The sequence below is a fragment of the Lygodium microphyllum genome, chromosome 11 (genome assembly GCF_053477565.2).
Source record: "Lygodium microphyllum isolate KBCC chromosome 11, Lygodium_microphyllum_v1.1.10, whole genome shotgun sequence".
Taxonomy (NCBI): Eukaryota; Viridiplantae; Streptophyta; class Polypodiopsida; order Schizaeales; family Lygodiaceae; genus Lygodium; species Lygodium microphyllum.
This window is the reverse complement of record NC_141145.1, coordinates 21,046,829-21,070,209: the sequence shown is the minus strand read 5'-3', so window position 1 is coordinate 21,070,209 and position 23,381 is coordinate 21,046,829.

The window sequence follows — 23,381 nt, the reverse complement described above, 5'->3', positions numbered from 1 at the left end:
CACTCTAGATGCTGCCATGGCTTGCTTCATTGCTGAATTCTCCTCCTGTCTTGATCCCACCTTCCTTACCACATGCAACTACCTTAGGCTATTAAAAATCTTACTTAATTAGGATCCCACCCTAGAATAATGTGGTTTTCCCCTACTCTTTTTTTATCCTAACGCCATAGATAGCTATGCAATGACCTGCCTAATGATGCGAGACACCTTTCTACCTTCCTTTTGCCTCACTATTCTTGAGGATATGAGTGAAATCCAATTCACCTGCTATAACCATCCATTCCTCTCCACAACCTCTCTCCATGTCCGCTTGAACCTTAAGGGTTACATACAAAGCTGGAAATTTTTGAGTCACTCCATTAGATTCCCTTCCCCACCACAGTCTAATGATGATAACTAGCAATAAGCTACTACCTGAATCATGTAACTCAGCAAGTAAGAAAAAAAATATCAAAGAAAAGAAAAGAGAAGTCCAAACACAAAAACAACAAACAAATAACAATGAAAGGAGCACACGACACATCCAAACACAATTCGCGGCACATAGCTCACTGCTTGCACCTAGAGGGTCCTCAAGTTAGGCACATCTAGTGGCCTCAGTCGGCGGGGCCTACTCTATTCCTAACCCCCTAGCCCTTTTTGAATCCCTACTTTAAGCTTAGGGCACCTCAAGGAGAGTAGAACATACCTAGATAGGTAACACTCGCCTATGGTTAGACCTGTCACCCTAAGCTACATACACCACACCTCCCTTTGCATGATTAGGGTTCTCAAGTGTGAGACATTACCCAAGCTTGCCTATGGTTAGAGACCCAGCTTTCTATTCCACTAGCATAAGCACAGAGCACTGCACGGTGAGGTAGACACTCCTCTTAGGTAGAGCACTTTCTCCTTTCAAGTATGACAAGATGCTGCAAGCCACCAAATTTGAAGGCCCCCATCATCCACTTGACATACCTTGGGTTCTCCATCCAAATCATTACCAAAGAATCCCAATCAATGGAATCATTACCAAATATTTCCAATCAACGGAGTCCTCTTGTGGCCATATCATCACCCCACCAGCCACTTGCCCAGAGCCCACCCTTCGACAACAAAGAGCTTGAAGTGCCATGGGATTGGCACCCGCTGTCTCCAAGGGGGGTATAACCTCAATTCAAGGTGGCACAAATATAAAGCAAATAGTAAAAAAAGGACAAAAAAGGAGCAAAGGCACAGAGGCGGCCCCTAAAGCTAAGCTGAGGCAAAAAGTGTAATTTTAAATTGAAAGCATCTTAAAAAACTCTAAAAACTCTTGTAAAAGAGTGTCAAGCTCCCTCTTGTGCCATTTGTAAAAGGATAGATGAGTGTAGGCTTAATTCATGAGGCAAGAAGAGGGAAATAGGAAAAAGGACCTTGCCACAATGGCTAGTCATGTAAAAAGGGGGTGGGAACCCATGGGATTTCAGGCATTGTATATAAAGTTTAAGAAGTAAATGGAAGCTCATTCTTTGGTGTGTGGCTAATAAGAGTCCTCTCTTTTTCTCTCTTCTCTTCACCTTGCTTGTGTGTGTGTTCTTGAGAGAGTGAGTGTGAGAGTGTGAGGAAGTGAGTGTGTGGGAGTAAGGGATCAAAAGGGTGAATCTCTTTACCATCTCCTCTTCTCTCTTCTCTTCTCTTTTCTCATGCACATATGGCTATGGTGGATGGAGCTCAATGGAGGAGGATTGAGGATGCTTGAGCTAGCATCTAGGATCACGGAGCTACCGGAGTGTGTGAGGAAGGAGGAAAATCACTTCGACATCGAGGTAAGCTCAGTACAATCATAGGTTTAAAGGCGAGTCGGCTAGGTGAGAGATAGCCATTAGAGCTCGCTTGAAACTCTTGAAACAATAAGTAGTGTGTGGGTCTTGGCAGTTAAGTGTGAGCTCGCTCCACAACTCTAAAAGAGCAAGCATGTTGCTATGTATTTGTTGATGGATGCATCGATGGCCTGTATATGGAGATTCCACAGTCTCTAGTATATGATGCATACCCAAGGCCTGATGACCTTAGATTGGATGCTTGGTATGGTGATAGAATTGTTCAAATTCTAGTCATTCTAATCTATGATCAAAGGGAATTCCTTCTTATATGCATGATGAGCAACAAGTTGATACTATGATCCAAGGGAATTCCTTCTTATATGCATGATGAGCAACAAGTTGATACTATGGGTGTTTGACTCGAGTGCTACATTGGTGACATACCAAAGGATGTGAAAGTTTAGAGGGGGTGGATATCATATTGCTAACACAGGCACAATGTGAAAAACCCTAGATTGCATCATCATCTAGCTTTCTTATTAATCTAGAGAGTCAATGCCATATTAGTCATTAGTGTTAGTGTCCATAGTATGGATGGTTCAAAAATACGAGATTTTTGAATAAGTTTAGCCTATTTTTGATATTTTGGATATTGTTTCTTGTAAATATCCTAAAAATGGGTAGAAAACTTTTAGAATAAGGTGACATGTGAAAAGCAAGTGGCTTTTCAGCTAATTTTGGAAGATCTCATGAAAAATAAAGACTTCCTAACTCAAGTGGTGTGCGATTGCAGTTTTTAGGCAACAAACAGTACTCTGAATAGGAAGAAGAAGAAGTGATCTGGGAGAATTTTGAGGAAGTGTCTTGTGGTTTTACCCCCCTTTCGGAGCCAACAGAATCATTAGATTTGTCGTCTGAGAGCAATAGAGAAGAAGCTAGTATTTAATACACATTTTGAATCTACTAGGAGCTCCAGGAGATCTAATGCTTGGAGATTTCTTTCCAGTAACCTTAGATAAGGATTATGTTTATCTTCTCAAGTTCTATAAATACATAGTTATTTGAATCATTGAGCTTTGTCTTTATATTGTGTGAAGGCTTTGGTTGATTTGAATCCCTTGTCTATTCTTTTTCTTCTCTTCTATCTCATATTCTCTACTTTCTTCTCTCTTTGATTGTCGATGGATACAACCTTTTGACTAAAACCCCTTTGACAATGGACCTTGCCAAACGGTTGCCCTTGCTCCTTTTAATACCATTTTAAACCATTGTATATCAAATATGATCATGGAGAAGATTTGGTAATCTACTGAAATAACACTTTGCAATTTGTCAAAATGCTTCATCTCATCTACTATAATATTCAAATTTGTGACCCACTGTCAACCCTCTTGATCAAATTTTTCCATGACACCAAAGTTCATCATGGAATGCATTTTGTTAATGTGCTCTGCTTAAAAATGTCACCCACATGACCATGCTACTTTTTAGACTTTATATTGTACATCGAAATAGCTAGATTAGTAGTCCCATATAAAATCTATATACAATAATAAAGAAAGCATGCATTCACCTTTGAAGTACATCCCCTCAAGAATTCCAACTCCTCCCTAGGGACTTCTACCTCTTTGCCTAAAGCTATGATCAATGTATCATGAAGCCACCTCATAGGCATGAACCATAGTATCTCCTCTATGCCCTCAGAATATCAAATAATGAATAATGTGTGTTATAGTGAAATTATGATCACATCTCCCTCTCACTCCCTTCTATCCTACTGGTACCTATCAAGACCCTTCTCCAAAAAAAATTCACTTTCTCCTCAATGGAACCATCCATCCTCTTTTCTATTCCATTTTTTACCACCACATCTCCTATTAGTCTATCATCATCTTTTAGTGTCCATAGCGTATTGTTTTCTAAATCTACTATCGATGACAACCCCATCAATCCAAAAGCTGCACCAACATCTCTTACACTACCTTTGGCCATACTATCTTTTGAATGATATCATTGTTGCACAAAGCCCTTTAGAGTTTTCATAAAGCACTCCAAGAAGAATATCCATCAAGTATAGATGAGTCTTATAATCTTCACTTCATCCACAAGATGTACTAGGATGTGAGTTTGTATCATGAGCATGCTTGTGGGTAAATACTTCTCAAAGAGATGGATCATCTCCACTACTCCTTGCATTATGAATTCAATAAAGGATGTCTTGATCTCCTTCTGTGAGATCCATTTCACTAAATTTAATGACTTATAAATTGCCACTGGAGTGAAATAGCCCACAATCACGATTGGTCATTAGGAAAAAAATGAACTCCCAAATGGGCCCTTAAAAATAATTTAGTTTAGAATGTGGGCCTTTTGGATTGTCCAATAGGAAGGCTAGATGTTGACATCCATGGAGGGCGAATCTTCTCTCTCCAAATCTTGGGTTTTTTATTAAAAGAAGAGGTAGTGGGGGATTTTAAAAAAGGGAGAATGAATACTACACAAAATTTGAGTTTCTGTCATATCGTATTTTTCTCTCTTTTTTGTAAAATTTTCAATTTCGTTTTTTTCCCTCACGAAATAAATTTGACCCAAAAGTTGAGCAATAGAAAACTTTCCCTCTCTTCTCTATATTGATGAGTTTTTGTCTCCATTGAAACTCCATGGTGAGAGTAATTAGGGTTTTGAGCGTTGTACTTATCTCTGCACTTTTTTCTCCATGCAGCTCCATATTTTGGGCAAAATACAAGTGCCCATCTCTCTTTTTATTTTCTCTTGTTTACTAATTATTCAATAGGGTTTGATGTCGTTTCTTACTATTATTGTTATTTTATTGTAGAGGTTGTTTTGGGTAATGGGTAGAGGTGGCCATCTCTCTCTCTTTCTCTCCTTTCTTTCCCCCCTCTCTATGTGTTTTTTCTCTTTTATGTTCTGTTTTCAATAGAATTTGATGTCGGTTCTAATTGTCGTTTTCTTGTAGAGTTTATTTGAAGCAAGAGACAAAGGTGTTAATCTCTCTCTCTATTTGGTTTTTTTTTTGCCGCTATCTTTTCAATACAACATGATGTTAGTTCTAACCTTTGTTATTGTTTTATTACAGAGATCATTTTGGGTGACATTGCATAAGTGCTCATATCTCCCCCCCTCTCTCTTTCTCTCTCTATGTTTTCTCTTTTCTACTACTTTTTGAGTATACCTTCATGTAAATACTAACTCTTGCTATTTTCTTTTGCAAAGATCAATTTGGGCAAGATTGGATAGGTGCTCATTTCTTCTCTCTTGCACATACTCACACTCTCTCTCTTTCTTCCTCTCTGCATTTTCCCTTTTCTACTATCGTTACAATAGGGTTTGATGCTAGTTCTAAATTAAGCATCGATTGTTGTTGCAGCACTTAACACAATGTAGAATAGAGATTCTATAGCTCAATTCATGAGTAAATCTGCCATATTTTGTGGTGCCAAAATTTATTCATTTAATTAGTGACTTTTATGTTTGATGGGATTGATGTTTTCTTTTGTCCATCATTTGCAATGGGTTTTGATCAGCAATGATTCAATCTTATCTTCAGCAAATCAACTTATATGTAAATTGGCCTTATTTTTTATTGATTCCATTCATGCATCTATCTAGATATTTTATGTTAAAAGGGGTTCATGCATGTTTTTTTTTGTACATGCAAGTATTGTATAAGGTTTAGATGAAGCACATAATGCTTGATCGACTATTTTAATGTGGTGAGTGATTCCTTTGTGCTGGATGATATGGATCTGCTGGAAGTCGACAGTTCAAAAATCCTTTATTGGTCTTGTGTGTCCATTCGAATCTCCAAGCCAATTGGCAATGATCCATGAAACTCTTGTATCATATCATGCATCTAACGCACAATGCGTTGAGTCATAGAATATCTCAGATACCAATTCAATGCACATATTAAGATTTCATGCCATGTGGCTACTATTCTTCTAACAACTACTCTATGATACCCACGTTTCATACAATGTATTGAGTCAAATCAGACTCATATTCATTATAATAGAATTTATTTTGGTAAAAATCTTTGAGTTTCCTTATGCTATTCTTTTGATCATATTTCATGTAAATGGTATGATTAAAGTGATGCCTTGAAATTGAATCTATACTTTGTGTCAATCTACATATCCACATGCATTTGATATCGATGTTTGTGTCTATTTACAAAAGTGTAAACATCTCTTAATGCCATGTTGATTTGTATGGCATATTGGTGATTACTAGACATACTTAAAATGCTTATTATTTAGGGGTTAATACATACTTCTTTACATCTAATGTCTCAAAGAAGAACAAGCATTCTCTTGATAGAAGTATGAAGAGACATAGGTTGGGGGTGTCAAAATGCAGGAAGAAAAAAAAAAGATATGAAAATGAGAAGAGCAATGGAATTTCAACCCATTTAAACCGCAAAATTGGGTTAATGTAGCCTCATATGTACTATCCATCACGTGATCATAAATCCATAACCTTTTATCAGAATGCAGCAAAACTTCACATGCGCACTCGTTAGGTGGCCAAGAGCCCAATGCCAAGAAAATGGGTCCAAACACCAAACTTTGGATCAAGGATTTGCATGCACTTATAATAATAATAATAATACCTTTTAATTATTATGCTTAATGAAAATCGTGTATGACTATGTGCTCAGACAAAAGAAAGATCAGCATCGTGCATAGTGCAAAAAGCATTCTTTCCATGAATTTCACTAGCGCGTACTGCGTTGAAAGGAGGCACCGAGCCATATGCTCATGCTACCATCCTCTTTATTCAAACAATTTCCTATATGCCAAGTGCAATGCATAAATCAAATATTTTCTTCATCTTTCAGTGTTTCAGCCCCTCTTCATCCAACTCTTAGCATTTTGCATCATTAATCGGTTAGATAGGGTTTCTATGCATTTCTCCCTTTTAAAAGAATAATAAATACACACAAAACATAGAAACAGGGACAAACCGAGGCCAACCCCGTACTTTGCCATTGTTATACATTGCACAAACATAGATATAATTTTCCCTAATTTTCCTTAGCCCGTTTTTCATTTTTTCCTAATTTAAAACCCATTTTTTCCATTTTTGGGCAAATTTTCCTATTTTTTCTTTAATAAGTAATGATTGAAAATGAGAATTGATTGTGGGCTATGGCCCTTAGGTTCATTGGCAGCAAAAAACTCAGATTTAGTTGGTGTGACATATCATATTTCTCATTTATATAGCAAAAAACCCAATTTTTCCCTTAAAACGCGTGTTTTCATGTATTTTGACACTAATTTTGGCTATGTAGCAGTATATTTTCTGATTTTCAAGTTGAAAACAATTGAAACTCATGGAAAACAATGTCATAATGAACTTTCATCCCATATGAACAAGGTTTCATAAAGCAAATAGCATAAAAAGATCATTTTTCTTTATAAAAATAGCATTACCGCTTATTTCCAGGTCTCGGTTTCTTGGTCTTGATTACGGGACTGATTTCCAACATGCATTTAATGCTTAGCATCTTCAAGAACAGCACGCTTCATGTCTTCATCCATCCGGGAGCAATCCGGTCTCATCTGGACAAGCTTTCCTCCATCATTCGTCATTGTCTTCTTCCACACAAGAACAGCCACTTAAGGGAGGAGAGAGAAATACTAAAATCAGAGATCTTCATCCAGGCCATCATTGCATGAGTGAGAGGCAGCGATATGATCAGCACGCAGAGGGTAGGCAAGCCCCATAGTCACTTGGGTAGGTTGCTCACCAGCTGCATGATTCATCTCCAACATTTTGAGCGCAAAATTCGGCGTGAAACAAGCACCCTCTTCACGTTTTCTTTTCCCTCATCTTCTTGCCCACGATTTTATGTTTCATAAAATGCTACACCCCCCCCCCCCAAGGGTCATGACCATTTGGCAAAAAAGAAGTCCACCCTTTCAAATCTTGCCCATTTGTTGGCCATTTCCTCGTCCGGTGTCCAAATTGAGTGCTGTAAATTTTTGTGTGTCCGGCTTGACATCCTGCATTGGCTAGAAACACCTAACAATCCTCACGGAAGTCTGAAATTTATCAAAAATCAACAAGTGTCGCTCGGGCACCTTTTAAGAGTCGTATTTCACTTGGTGCTTAAAATAGTCCTAGCTGGAGCCGCCGCCTTCGACGTTGAATATTTTTTCCTTGATATTCGTAAATTTTGGCTATTTTTAAGTACTTCTCGGCATCAAAACTCGACTCTCAGTTTGCAATAAGAAATGATAAATTTTTGCATATTTTTCTTATTGAAATTGATAGTGCTAGCAAAAACTTTAAGTAAGAGTTGAAAATACAACAAAGATACATAGTCAAAGTTGAGAGCAAAGGACAAGATTAAAAATTTTATTAATATTTTAAGGGCACGTATAACAGTTTTGCATTGGGATATAGTCATATGTTCAATGCATGAGAACACTATGCCAAAAAAGATAACATTACAAACTGTATTCATTCCATTGAAACAAATGCATCCTTCACTGCTTGAAGATTTCTTATAAGTTGGAAGTCCTTGGGAGTTACAGTGATGCACTTCGTATGTATTGCACAACGCTGAGCATCAATCGTCAAGTCAACTACAAAGGCCTTCGCAGCACATTGTAGAGCATGAAGGCATTCTTTTGTGAAGCGATCAGGTCTATCCTGACTTTGTGCCAAAAACCACCTCCTTGGAGATACTCAGCACCCATCATATAATGGTATGGATGCTTCCTCTCTAAGCGGGTCAAATGTCTCAACATCCATGGGAATCAATGCATCAATCATTGCCTCCATCTCAGGCTCCAAGATTGTAGGTAGATCGGGAAGGTTGTCTGTCTCCTCTGGCATTGACGGTATAGATAGGCCTTGCGAGTGGTGGAGTGGCTCCTGCAATCCATCAATCGTACGTCCACGAAATCTTCTAATTGGCCGCAAAGGGTGTACTCCCCCTTGGGTCGAGACATCACCCCCTGGATAGAAAATTTTCCAACAAGACCCAATCTTATTGTGTATGGTTTTCAATTAGCTTGCGAGTACAATGCATGATTGATATTAACTTCAAATTACCGTTTGCTCAAAATCCGCAATCGCCTGATCAATGATCTCAGATTGAAACTCGCCAAATCGTCATACGTGTTTTATAGACAATCGATGTTTTCTTCTAATTGCCAACTTGCATTGAGAGCAAGGACATGGGACACGCTGATTAAGATACGTCTCGCGATCTTGAACAATAAGACCTTCTTCGTTTTCCATCTTATCTACACTACAACAAACGAGGCTTAAATGGATAGCTTTATGGAGATGTACGTCAAGTTGCAAGTTGACCATAAATCTTGCATTGTACATAGTAGTTGAGAGATTTTTTGATGTTATATCTCGGCCTTGTATCATGCTCAAGGATTTGTTTGTCCCGATAGATAATTATTTGTTATTGTAAAAAACTGCACTAGAGGGCTTTGAGTATAAGTAATCCATTTATGAGCATCATTGAGGATCTCTTAGTCTAATAACAAATTAGTCTCAACAAAAAGCATCTTAGAAATGTGGTTTTTTTATCCTAGGATCGCGTATTAAAATTAATGCCATCTATGAAATTTATCAACTATAGTAATAAAATTTATTTCAATCAATTCTACTCATAGTCATAAGACCTGAGAGAAAATATCCTATACTCAATTTAAGGGATTCTTCTTCTATAACAATGCTTTTGGGTTCATTTTGATAAAGTACCGTAATGACCATTAGCTAGGGTATCATTTTCTTTTAGTCCTTCCGTTGACTAGTTGGCATGATTTCTAATTTGTTATGCCTATAAAGTTAATACAAAATCAATGAATTATGCATATCACAATTAGATCCCCTACTTGGACATTATGAAGGACATGACCAATTTTAAGCCATCTTAAAGAGTCACCAATGTACATGGCCCATGGCAAAGCACATTGCATACCATTATTGATAAGTCTATTGTCGTGCATCTTAAATCTCCTAATTAGACTTTATAAACGGTATGACTAATTTTTAGCCCCCTTAAGGAGACGATGTAATGGTACCCATAAAAAAAGTAAAGTGGATACCATTACCATAACCATGGATATGCTATCATTCCAATATATGTTATCTTTCTCTTTCTCTCCCTCTCCCTCCCTCTCTTTCTCTTTCTCTCGTATTTCCTCTCCCTCTCACAATATATCTTAACACACTCCAAAAGCAAAAGGGAAAGGGAGAGAGAGAATCCACTCTCCCTCCCTCTCCCTCTCCCTCTCCCTCTCTTTCTCTTTCTCTTTCTCTCCCTCTCTCATTTCCTTTCCCTCCCTCTCCCTCTCTTTCTCTCCCTCTCTCTCCCTCTCACTCTCGTTCTCTCTCATTTCCTCTCCTAAACAAGCAAAAAAGAAAGTGATTCAAACATTAAACAAGCAAGAGGGAGAGTGAGAGAGAGAATGCACTCTCCCTCCCTCTCCCTCTCTTTCTCTTTCTCTCCCTCTCTCATTTCCTTCCCCTCCCTCTCCCTCTCCCTCTCTTTCTCTCTTTCTCTCTCATTTCCTAAACAAACAAAAAATAAAGTGATTTAAATATTAAACAAGCAAAAGGGAGAGGGAGAGAGACAATGCACTCTCCCCCTCTTTCTCTTTCTCTCCCTCTCTCATTTCCTTCCCCTCCCTCTCCCTCTCCCTCTCTTTCTCTCCCTCTCTTTCTCTCTCATTTCCTCTCCTAAACAAGAAAAAAATAAAGTGATTTAAACATTAAACAAGCAAAAGGGAGAGGGAGAGAGAGAATGCACTCTCCCTCCCTCTCCCTCTCTTTCTCTTTCTCTCCCTCTCTCATTTCCTCCCCCTCCCTCTCCCTCTCCCTCTCTTTCTCTTTCTCTTTCTCTTTCTCTTTCTCTTTCTCTTTCTCTTTCTCTCTCTCCCTCTCCCTCTCCCTCTCCCTCTCTTACTCTCTTGTTTCCTCTCCTAAACAAGCAAAAAAGAAAGTGATTTAAACATTAAACAAGCAAAAGGGAGAGGGAGAGAGTAAATGCACTCTCCCTCTCCCTCCCTCTCCCTCTCTTTCTCTTTCTCTTTCTCTCCCTCTCTCATTTCCTCCCCCTCCCTCTCCCTCTCTTTCTCTTTCTCTCCCTCTCTCTCCCTCTCCCTCTCTTTCTCTCTCATTTCCTCTCCTAAACAAGAAAAAGAGAGTGATTTAAACCTTAAACAAGCAAAAGAAAGAGAGAGGGAGACTCACCGATGAGATATAGCGAGCGTGGGGCGGCTCCTCTTTGTGATGAAGGCTCCTCCTCTCCTTTGCGAACAACGGCGGCGGCGGCAAGACTTCTTCCTCCTTCTCTCACGACGGTTGCTCTCTCCCTTGCTCTCGCTCTCAAAACTCACAAGCCGCAAACGCGAAATAAAAACTACGCTCGGTTTCAGCCGCTTTTTTCCCTATGGAGCATCGCTATTTGCGTCGCATTTGCAACGCAAATAGTGACTCTATTAGCGATGCCGATAGCGACGCTGCTATCGGCCGTTGCTAATCGGCGTTGCTACTAGCTCAAATCCTTGTATTGATTCCACAAGTTATTGCTATTACATAAAGGGGAGAAGACTAGATTGGAGGGCCAATTAATGTTTAAGAGGAAGGTTAGGTAATGGCAAAGCAAGCATTTGGCTCTCACAATGCCATTATCTTTAGAAGAGCCACAAGTTCACAAACCCAATCTTACCTCCTTGATGCATGTTGAAGTAGATGGCGTGTATTGTGTGCTTCTATCAAATGTGTTGCAATATTTGAATATGAAAGAAGAAGAGTTATTATCCATACTAGTTAGATATTCAATGGAAGAATTCATTGATTATGATTATGTAAGTGTGCATCCGACAATGGTACAAGGTTGGAAGATATGATGGCACAAGCTTAGATATAATAAGTGCCATCATAGTATCACATGAGTATATGGCCTTGGCTGAAGAATATTACCTTGTGCCAAATTTTGACTTTGAAGAACTACAACATGATCTATTTGGACCAAGACCCAAGCGTCCTACCAAGGAGTTGGTGGATCTGTCTACCCAAAGAGGTGCCTCGTTGACACACAAGGAAACAAGGATATAAGATAATCTAAAAAAGGTGAGATTTCTAACTATTATACATTTTACTCAAAAAAACTTGATCCTATGGTGCATCGGGTCCTCAAGAGTGCACTAGTGAAATTTTGGCATAAACAATGGCTCCAAATGTGACATTTTAGATAAGGAAGTTACATGCATCATTTTTTGTTAAGATTTCACTAGGAAAGTGGCCCCATTTTGGATAGGATAGTTGCAAGCATTATTTTTTGTCAAGATTGTACCACTAGACTTCGGGGACTTGATGCACCTTAGGATCAAGTGTCATTGTATTTTGATAACTCTAGGTTAGTTATTAATCATGGTTTTTATTTAACCATATCATTTAAGATATACTATATATAGATGAGTTTACACTAAGGCAAGGAGGATCTCCACATGTGGATTGACGGAAGGATTTAACCCTATGAAGTATATTGACAATCTTGTTGTTAACTTAATGGTCTTCCATCGAAAGTTCTCATCACAAGGAGAGGAAACAATCATGAAAGTTCAGGCCTTACCTTTTTGAGTGATACATCTGATATCTAGCTTAGAGAAGATGGTGATAGTAAATTGATCAAAGCTTCTCTACCTATCTGACCAAGCATGTAATGGAGCAATGTATGTTCTCTCTGCATTAGGTAAGCTCGCAAAATTTTTTGATCCACTAGCTAAGGGGAAAGCATATGATTTTTGAAGCAAAGAATGAGCTTCTATTTTTATCAAAAGTTAGCCCCTCCTCTCGATTGATTAAAAAAACCAAGGAATGAATGAGAGTTCTTGTTGGCTATCAGCTCTTTATATTTGTCATCATTATCAACCATGCATGTATTTGTCCTAATGAATATAAGACATTGATCTTTTTCTATATAAATAAATAGTCATTGAATAAATTGTGGTTTGTGTAAGTGTGATGATAATGTATGGTACGTTACACAAATGCATTCAATATGTTAACATAATTCAAATTTATCATTCAAAAACATGGTACATATACTCACAATCATCATAGGTGAAAGTGTAGCTCATATTCATATCTATTATTACTTTTAATATGCAGCACATACATTAAATAGAAAATAGGTGTCATGTGTTAAAAGAAACAAAACAAACAACTTTACTTAAACTAATTAATTGAATACATATCACATAAGATTTAAAAATTTTGATATTCTAATGTTACACAATATATAAAATGTTTTGGCTTTCCAAGATTTGATTGTGTTGTAGCACCCATGGCATAACCTATGGAGGAGTTTCCTTAGCGTGCAAAAGCTAAGCGACAAAGTTTATGTCTTTATTTGTGATTATAATACACTTTGCATATATGGCCACTATTTGTGTATCATCAAAAAAGTTGATGAGAAACCCTTCTGCATCTATTTGGAAGGCCTCCATGGCCGTAATATTCCACTTGTATGGCAACAGGCCATTAGCCACTCACATCCAAAACCTTCCCATTCCTTTCAGGCATATGTTTGGCAATCTTGATCCACCTTCTGCTAGGGTCTTTTTGGGATGAGAAGCTCACACCCACACTGAATTCTCCTTATCTCTCAAAGGGCAACAATCCCTAGTCTACATTTCCTCTTCTTCTATGGTGGTCTTTGTGATTGTGAGCGAGTAGGTACTGTTGCACCAGAGGAGGATCCACCTTGTACTCTAGGTAGGTGTGCCATGGCATCCATCGATCTTTGTTGAGATGAAATGGTGAGCAGCTTGCTTAATGTGTGCCATGCAAGCTTGAGGATGGTGGGATAGAGAAGAGACAGAGGTTGGAGATGTTAAAATGAAGGAAGTAATGAAATCTAGATGGGAAAATGAGAAGAAAAATAAACTTTTAAGCCATTTAAACCTAAAAATTTAGGTTACTATAGCTTTATATGCATAGTCCATCATGTAATCATGAATCCATAACCTTTTATCCTAATGCAATGAAACTTCACATGCACACTCATTAGGTTGCTAAGAGCCTTTCTTCTTGTGGGCTCAAAATAAAAAGCCAGGATACCTTTTGTCTAGATGTCAATTTTTGAACAAGGGATCTCTTATCCTTTTTTTTTATACAAAGCAAAAAAATCTTTGCTACCTAATGGGTGCATATGTGAAGTTTTATCTTAATTTGATATAGTTTTATGTTTTTAAAATTATCCTGCACTAAATTTATAGAGGGATCAATAATTGAGAGGTGAATGTCTTCACATTAGATGGACTATACAAACGCATCAAAATCCTAACATGTGTGCATGTGAAGTTTTGTCACATTTCAATATAAATTGTATTTTTAAAATTATCTTATATCAAAATTATGGATGGATCAATAATCAAGAAATGAACATTGATATTACTTGCCCTTAGAAACTTTATACCACATATACTCACAAAGGTATCAAAAGTATAGCCTGTAATAAGAAATGATAAAATTTTAAATGTTTTTCCTATTGAAATTGATAGTACTAGCAAAAATTGTAGTGAAGATGCACATTAAAGTTAATAGTAAAGGAGGAGAGCAAAAATTAATTCATTTTTTAACGGACTATAATAGTTTTGCACTAAAACATAGTTATGTAGCTAGTGCAAAAGGAGAATACTATTCCAAAAAAGGTAACATTACAAACTATATTTATTCCATTAGAACAAATACATCCTTCACTACTTAAAGATTTCTTACAAGTTTGAAGTCCTTGGGAGTTACAATGATGCATTTTGCATGTATTACACAACACTAAGTATCAATCATTAAGTCTACCAAAAAGACCTCTATAGTACACTAAGAGCATCGAATCATTCTTTTGTGAAGCAATCAAGTCTATCTTGATCCTATGTCAAAAACCACCTCCTACTTTCAGCGCAATAGAGGTCTTGCACAATCTCGCAAACAAGTCTTGGGAAACTCCTCTTTGAAATGATGTGATCAAAAGAGCACTAGTACTTCCTCATTTCTCTCAATGCCATCATGCTTAGCTTCCACTTTTGTTTCTTCTGGTGATGCAAAGGAGGACCCCTCTCAAGGTAGCTTAAGGAATCTTGGTTAGGTTAAGAAGGGGATGGTCCATTCGTAGACTATGAAGTGTCCTGTCCAAGATTGCGTTTGAGCTAGTAAATACTCCATAGAGTTGACCATGATGAATTGCATACACAGTAAACACATCTTTCATCTTACTATCTTCATTCCTTTCAAGCCCATTTTCTAACTTCTCAAAGCCTTATTTCTAGCCACTTCGAATGGTTTTCTTTGGAACTTGGGATATAATAACATGCTCTTTTAGTGACACAAAGTGATTCAATCATGTTTGAAGCCAATTTATTAACACTTTCATTTGCTCTCTTCTATTAGAGTTGAGCTTCATCTACTACTATGATCATGTACTACTACTAAGACATCAATTGGGTCTCTGGATTGTTTCCATTCATCCCTTCACCATGATTGATTTTTCTTATATATGTAGCGCATATTATCCGATGTGAATTTTCCATCCCTTGAGTTGTTCAAACTCTCATTCTTCTATTTTCTATGGAAGTATAGCCCATGTGTCTCAAGGATATTCTATAAAGGTATATATCACACATGAGCAAAAATATATTCAATAATTTATATACTTTTAAAATATTGACTTAGCACGTACCATGTAATGTGTGATAAAACATTTATCCCACACTTCCACCATGTTTTCATAGAAGCTATGTATATCATTAATAAACTCTTGCTTGTCTCCATTGTCGCTAAAATCATCAGTATATATGTCTCTACAAATGCATTGCTAGTTTTATATTTATTTGTGTTGCTACATGCATTGCTATTTGCGTCGCTTTGATGTGCATAGTGATGTAGATAGCAATATTTTTTGACACACTTAATGGTATTGATAGCAATGTGTACATATTTATTTGCGACACTAACAACAATGGTTGCAAAGAAAAACGAATTTGGGTAGCAATGTGTATTGCCTTGCAACCCTTCTAGCCCCATGTGTTGAACAATGTTCCATAAAATATTTATAAATTGAGTATTTAGTTATCATTGAAACACATATATCATGTGATGCTAGGAAGAAAGAGTCATTGATTCAATATTTAAATAATTATAATATTGATGATGATATCTCATAAAACTACTAATAGAGAGGAGAGTAAAAAACAAATGGAGAAATGTAACCATAAGTATCACAAAATGTGAGTTTATATAAAGAATGGAAAATATATCTAAGGAAAGATATATAGAAAGATCCTCCATGGACTATAGGGCTAGAAAAGGAAATAATGTGTGCTCCATAAATCCAAGTGACTCCTACATCTTCTCACCGTTTGAGACCTTGTCTCGATGCAATGGATCATTGAACAAACTCTGCATATGAACAACCAAAGGTTAATCCACAATGCATAATACATCACCAACAAACTAATAATTGAAAACACGAAATAAGTATGACTTTCTAGGCTATTGCGCATATATAATCTATCAATGAGTGTAGTGAAACCATGTCTCTCTACACAACTAGTCTCCAAAACTATAGGATTGTGGTTTATGATCAAGTGCTACAAGAAATCCAAAGAGCACTTGGATGCCATGTTCACTCTACTCGCTAAGAGCTATGAGCATTTGGCCTACTTTATCCATCCTTAGCATTGGATGTCTGCTCCATGCCATGTACCTAAGAAGAATAGAAATTTGTGATAGTAAAAACTCCCATGGTCATAGAGGAATTGATCGCCAATGCTGCTGAGATATCTCAAGACCAAGCCCTCAAACAATGGTTGATCACCTCCTATAGCAAGAATAGAGTTACCAAACTTTGAAGCTAGCCTATAATGACTCGTCTTTCTTGAGGAAGTGGTATACTCTCAGACAAGAAGGCTACCAAATCATGACTAATGTTGAGCATAGATGCGCCATTAAGACCTTCGAGTATGGTCCCACTTATGTAGCTCCTACCTCTTTTAGGATATTGAACATCACTCACAATCGATCACTAGAAGGACATGTCATGAGCCACCCTTATCTAGATCGAGCCCGTACTAATGAGGAAGAGTTACATATTTCTAGCAACATTTACTTTAGTGTCGTCCTCACAGACATTGTCACCTACATCACTCAAGTTGGCATCTATTCTTTTGATATGGACCACTATGCCAATCTATAATATAATTCAAACTTTTGTGATTGGCTCATGTGGAAGTAAAACACCGCAAGCAAACATTGAATGCCCTTGACCCCTCAAACCTTAGTACTAGGAAGGATTTTGGGGCAAGGTGGAATCAACCATGTGAGCAAATAAGATGAATAAAACACACAAATGAAACCTCCATTAGTGACCAAGAGCGATAGAGAGTGGATAAAAATCAACTTGTGATTGATGAAAAGTTGTAAAATCTTTGGAATGAATGGACTGCTTGAAGGATAAAATGCTCCTCTTTGTAATTAAGCATGTTATTCTTCCCTAGAAAGCATAATCAAATTCCTACTCACCTTTATTCAAGAAATTACATTGAGAACACTAATGGTGAACTATGGCATTATGATAGGTACCCACTAATGGAAGGTCAAGACAAAAGCATCAAACTTCCATTCTCGGAGGAGGATCAAGCAAAATATGACCTCTTGTTGGAGACAGGGGCATATAATAAACTCAAATTCAAGTATATCATGAATCTAGAAGACATAATTGTGGAGGAACTAGTCATCCAGCAACTGGTGAATCAGTGCAGGCTGCAGAAGTACATGGAAAATGTGAGCCAAGCCATCGACTATGAGAAGTGTGCCAAGTTCCTTCGGACCTTCAACCGATATCGGGGCACTATCACAGTGCATCTGGGATAGAAAGCCCACCAAGTAGACATCAAGATGAGCCCTCAAGTGTGGTATAGAAAGCAATGGGCTTACCAAAAAAGGTGGAAAAAAATGCCAAAACAAGATATGTATGATATGCTAGGGATGGACAAAGTGATGGTCCACAACAATGATGGCATTATCCTAGCCAATATCCTCGATTCCAAGGTTCAAATCCATGCCAAAATGGTGAATGCTTTGTTCTCCAGTTAGTGATATAATGCATTAATGAACCGAATCAACATACCAATGTTGGAGACTATTGTTGCTACATGGTCTTTCGACAAAGAAAATCTCAATGGCTTCGTGAGGAGGAAGACAATAGATATGTCAAAAAAAGTATTAGCCACCGGTGGAAGACGCATGGGGGGAGGATTCCTCGACCTCTAGAGCTAGGAAATCATCATCCTCAAAGGCCTCCACCATTGGCTTTGGAGGAATCTTGACAACCACAATAAGAGAAGCACTAGAGAATGCACATGACGGCGAGATAGTTGGTAAAATCCTAGACAAGTCCCTTTCGCACCAAGGATAGGAGCAGCCTAGCGAAAGAATCATGAGTGAGGACAAAGAAGAGTTGTTGAGAATCAGCAATCACACTCAAACAGCCTCTTTGTATGGAGTCTCAGGGTCAAGGACATGCAGGGTGACTTATCCCATATGCACAATGGTACCTACTGCAGTTTCCTACTTTCCTATAAAGCATTGTACTTGCTTCCTTTCTTAATGAAATGATAGTACTCTTTTCATTTCAGTAAAGTGTCAATGTCATTGTCCACATACACAAGATTGTGTTTATGAGTCCAAGTCTCAATCTTGGAACCTAATTCACTTGTGTAACAAACAGTGTCCATTCCATCATGAGTCTACACTTCTCCTTCCATCCTCCATAGCTTCTGGTTATGTCATGCTCTAGATCCCGCATTTCTAACATGGTATCAGAGCCCAGTTGGGCATGGCATTGCTTCTCCAGCCTCTCTTGATTCTTCTGAACCTCCATCCAGCTCAGTGTTAGTGTATGACTTCTTTTCTCAACTCTACTCTCACTGAAGCTTCCATGGCAGCCATAGCCAGCAGCACCCTGTCAGATTGAACTACTTATATCTCACTCCACAGGTCAAATATCTTGGAGCTTCCTTCTGGAAAAGTATTCCCCAACTCATAAAGCTTCCCTGTATCACATCAATCCATGACATTGGACCATCTGGAGCTCAGCATTGTGAAAATCCCCAATCTCTGTTCTGTGTCTGCCATAGCCAGACATGACCTACCTTGCTTGGAGCTTCCATAACTCTTCAACCAGGCCATTTCAGCCCACGATTTCTTCTGGAGAGTTGTTCCTCTGCTCAAGGCGCTTCATCTTGGCACAATAATCGATGACATTGATGCTCCCTGGCTCCAGCATTGCAGAAATCGACCGTCGATGTCCAGATCTGCGCCGTTTCTGTTCATGGCCTCTGCGTGCGCCGTACAACCCACGATCTGAACAATCTCCATGGGGCTTTGGTAGCCCATGACATAAGCTTCCTAGATATGTAAAAAGTTTTGAAAATGATGCACTGTAGCTCCTGCAATAAGCAAAAAACTAGGCCCCTGTCTCAGAAACCCTAATTCCACCATAGCCAAAAGCTTCAAAATCTTGACATTTTTCATTGTTTCTCTCACTGAAGTTATCAACAGTGATTTTAATCACTGAGCAATACTCTCTGAAGTTCGTTAAAGTACTGTCACTCAGATCTGAAGACATCAGCATCAAATCAAGAAGGGGAAGATCACTTGGAGTAAAAGACTTTTTGCAGATTTGGTATTCATTGACACTCAGTTAGTGCTTTTTAGCACTTGTGTCTCTCAATCAATTCTTCTGTTGCTCAAATCTAATAAAGTCTGAAGTTGATTTGCTACTGTTCCCGTAAATCTAACATGGGCAAAGACTCGCCAAATGCTCGATTCAAAGGAGTCGGATTCCACACTTGGCAAACCCGCATCAAGCTCATCCTGATGAAGAAGGGTCTCTGGGCCATCACAAATGGCAAAGAGAAGAAACCGCGGGACGCGGACCTTGCAACTACTTGGCAAAAGAATGATGACAGAGCCTAGGCCATTATCAAATTGGAGCTAGATGACAGTTATATCCATCATGTGGATAACTGTGAGACCTCACAGGATACAGGGAAAAGACTTGACACCCTGTTCGGTGCACAATCTAAATCATCAAAGTATGGTCTCCTAATTGAATTCTTCAGGCTTGAAATGAAGTCCAGTACATCACTTGCCACACATCTTAATTACATGGAAGGACTCCTAACCCAACTTGTAGGAATCAACATTAAAATGGATGAAGACGTTTGCATCAGTGTTCTACTTAAGAGCTTGCCTCCTGAATTTCTGCAAAAGGACCGGACACACCGAGAAGTTCTGCCACGCAAGAAAGAGATCCCAAAAGGCCTATCTAGTCGCAGTCAAAGAAGAAGAAGAAAATGAAGCAAAGGAAGATGAAGATGAAGACCACCAGGATCGGAAGGACAAGACTCATCAGTCCTTGTACTCTCATAATTCTGATAGACTGTTTTAATAGCCTTGTATTTTCCTTGCCCTAATGTTTCCTGCCATAATCTTTGTAAACTCCTTATGTAACTTGGCATTACAGTCCCTGTACACTTTGTGAGGCCCCTGTTACAGCCTCTGGATGTCCACCATGTTTATGGTACCCACACTTAGCTTTTTCTGCGACAGCCTCTGGTGTTTATTGCCATGTCTGTGGTATACCCACACTTTGCAGGTGGTTCTCATTACAGCCTCTACACACTTTGTGCCTTTCCTAGTTGTGATTGAGGAGGGGTGTTGAGAATCAGCAATCACACTCAAACAGCCTCTTTGTATGGAGTCTCAGGGTCAAGGACATGCAGGGTGACTTATCCCATATGCACAATGGTGCCTACTGCAGTTTCCTACTTTCCCACAATGGTGCCTACTGCAGTTTCCTACTTTCCTATAAAGCATTGTACTTGCTTCCTTTCTTAATGAAATGATAGTACTCTTTTCATTTCAGTAAAGTGTCAATGTCATTGTCCACATACACAAGATTGTGTTTATGAGTCCAAGTCTCAATCTTGGAACCTAATTCACTTGTGTAACAAACAGTGTCCATTCCATCATGAGTCTACACTTCTCCTTCCATCCTCCATAGCTTCCGGTTATGTCATGCTCTAGATCCCGCATTTCTAACAAGAGTAAGAAGCACAATCTCACCAAGGGAGGGCCAAGAAGTCAATGAAATAGACTCCATAGAAGAAGACCAAAGAAAAGAGGGAGCAAAATGAGAAAACAAACCTACATTAAGCACAAAGTGAATCCAAAAGCATAGAAGAATGATGAAAGAAATAAGAAAGGAACGAGGCAAAGAGATTAAAGGAGGAATCTAGAAGAGCTTGAGGATGAAAGAAAGAGAAGTGCTCACGAGGAAGAGGTATAGCTTAGGAGAAGGAGAAAGAAGACAGCTCTCGCTATCCACCTCTAAGCATGTCTACTCGTTGTAAGGAATTCAATGTCATGTTAACATGACTTTGTATGATTAACTCTCAATGATACATAATATGCCAAGGATGTGAGAGTTCTTCTCATAAACCATTGCTATACCAACCAAGCAAGGAAAAATAACTATGCCTGGTGTCGTGCTCCTACGCGCACACCATGTTTTAAAAAAATCTAGAATGTGGCTTTCTTATTGATTTAGAGATCCAATGCCATTTTGGACATTAGTGTTAGTGTCCATGGTTCATAAATATTAGATTTTTTGGACAAGTTTCAGCCAATTTTTAATATTTTAGATATTACATCTTGTAAGGATCCATAAAACTATATACAACTTCTAGATTAGGATGACATGTAAAGGAAAGCATGTAGCTTTTAGCCAATTTGAGAGGATTTTATGTAAAAAGAGAGATTGGCAAAATCGCGCGACATGCGATCACTGTTTTCAAGCAGTGAATAGGACTCCAAAGTGGGAGATAAAGAAGGAGTGATCTAGCACAATTTTGGCCAGAGGTGTGCTGGTATTTTATCCCCCTTTCGGAGCCAATGGAAGCATCAGATTGGCGATCTGAGCATCATAGAGAAAGGTATTATTATATACACGTTTTTGTCTATTAGAGTTTTATCTTCTCATAATGTAGGAATAAACTGACAGACTTCATCTTTGTTAGTATTCTTCTATATTTTCTATTTCTTTTTAGGAGTATTCTTCTACGCATTCAATTTCTTTGAACCCCTTCTCTTCTATCTCCTCCTCTCCCTGAATCTACCTTTACCCTGTTGTCTCCTACCCCCCTGGTGGACTCTTGACATGAGACGCACCAACACCGTGTTAAGGGAAGTGTATGCTATCATCAAAGGTGAATTTCGAAAGATATTTGGGCTGATTTGGAGCTGATATCTTCAGCCATATTCAAAGAATTAGCTATAGCATTGTTCTTTTAGTTCATTTCTTACTCTACAAAAGACATCTTGTCAAAATATGCAAGTATTATGTTCCCCTATGGCAAGGCAATGTTTGTAGATCATTCATAGATGCTTTGAGTTGAATTAAGAGGAGTTTTTTCTCTTATTTCTTGGATATGGTAACTTATCCTTATCAGGAACTCAATTTGAAGCTCTCTTGAAGCAAGTCTCTTTGCTCTACAAGCCTTGTAATTGACTCATAAGCTTTTGTCCCTAACAATCTACATTGAATGTAATCATGCAAAGTTGATTCATGCTATGGCATCATGTATGAACGATGGGATGCAGAGTTGTTTATGATACATGATAGCATATTATACTTGATTTTGTAATTTTTGATTGCTCTTACAGTCAAGAAAACAAGCTTGATTTGAGTTAGAACTTATGAGATAATACTATTTTGATCTATGCTAAGAACATGCAGTTGGAAGCTCTATCAACATCTTCAAGAACTTGGCTTGAAACCTTCAACCCTTGTTTTATCTCTACCATGTCCGGAGTCTAAGCTCTTGAACCCCCATACATTCTTTTTCCTCAAACCCCTGTGATTGACTGTGAAGTACCTCTCTTGAACCTTTAAACGTTCACTGTAATCTACTTATCTCTTGAAGACACATCTCTATCTATCTTGTCCAGTTTTCTTGCCTAACCCCTGTGCGGACCTTCAACCCTACGTGCTTTGACACTGGGGCACTCTTGAATGTCAATGTAGCTTCAATGCCAATGGGAAGGAAGACGTTAAAGAGTGATTTTCCACAATGTTGTGAAAAATATTCCAAATGTTCATTTCCTAGGAAAATTATGCTTTCTTTTGATTATATCTCCATTACCAAACAATGATAATTACAAACCAAAAGTCCTTACAATTAGTAGCAAGTATTGCAATATATATCTCGTAATTTCTCTACGTACTTGAAGATGATAAAAGATACTTCCTTTTTATTATGGAAAATTCAATTTAGCTTTAAAATTGACTATTGATTCTTGAGTATGCACGTGTGCGCATGATAAAAAGCATAGAATTAGGAATACACATTGAATCAATAAGCAAATTAAGTATGTTATAGTGAATGATCCATCTCATCTTCAATGAGATCAGCCCTTGCTAAACTATCTACTTCTAGGTCTATGTTACCAAGAGGTAACGAAACAAATAAGTCTATC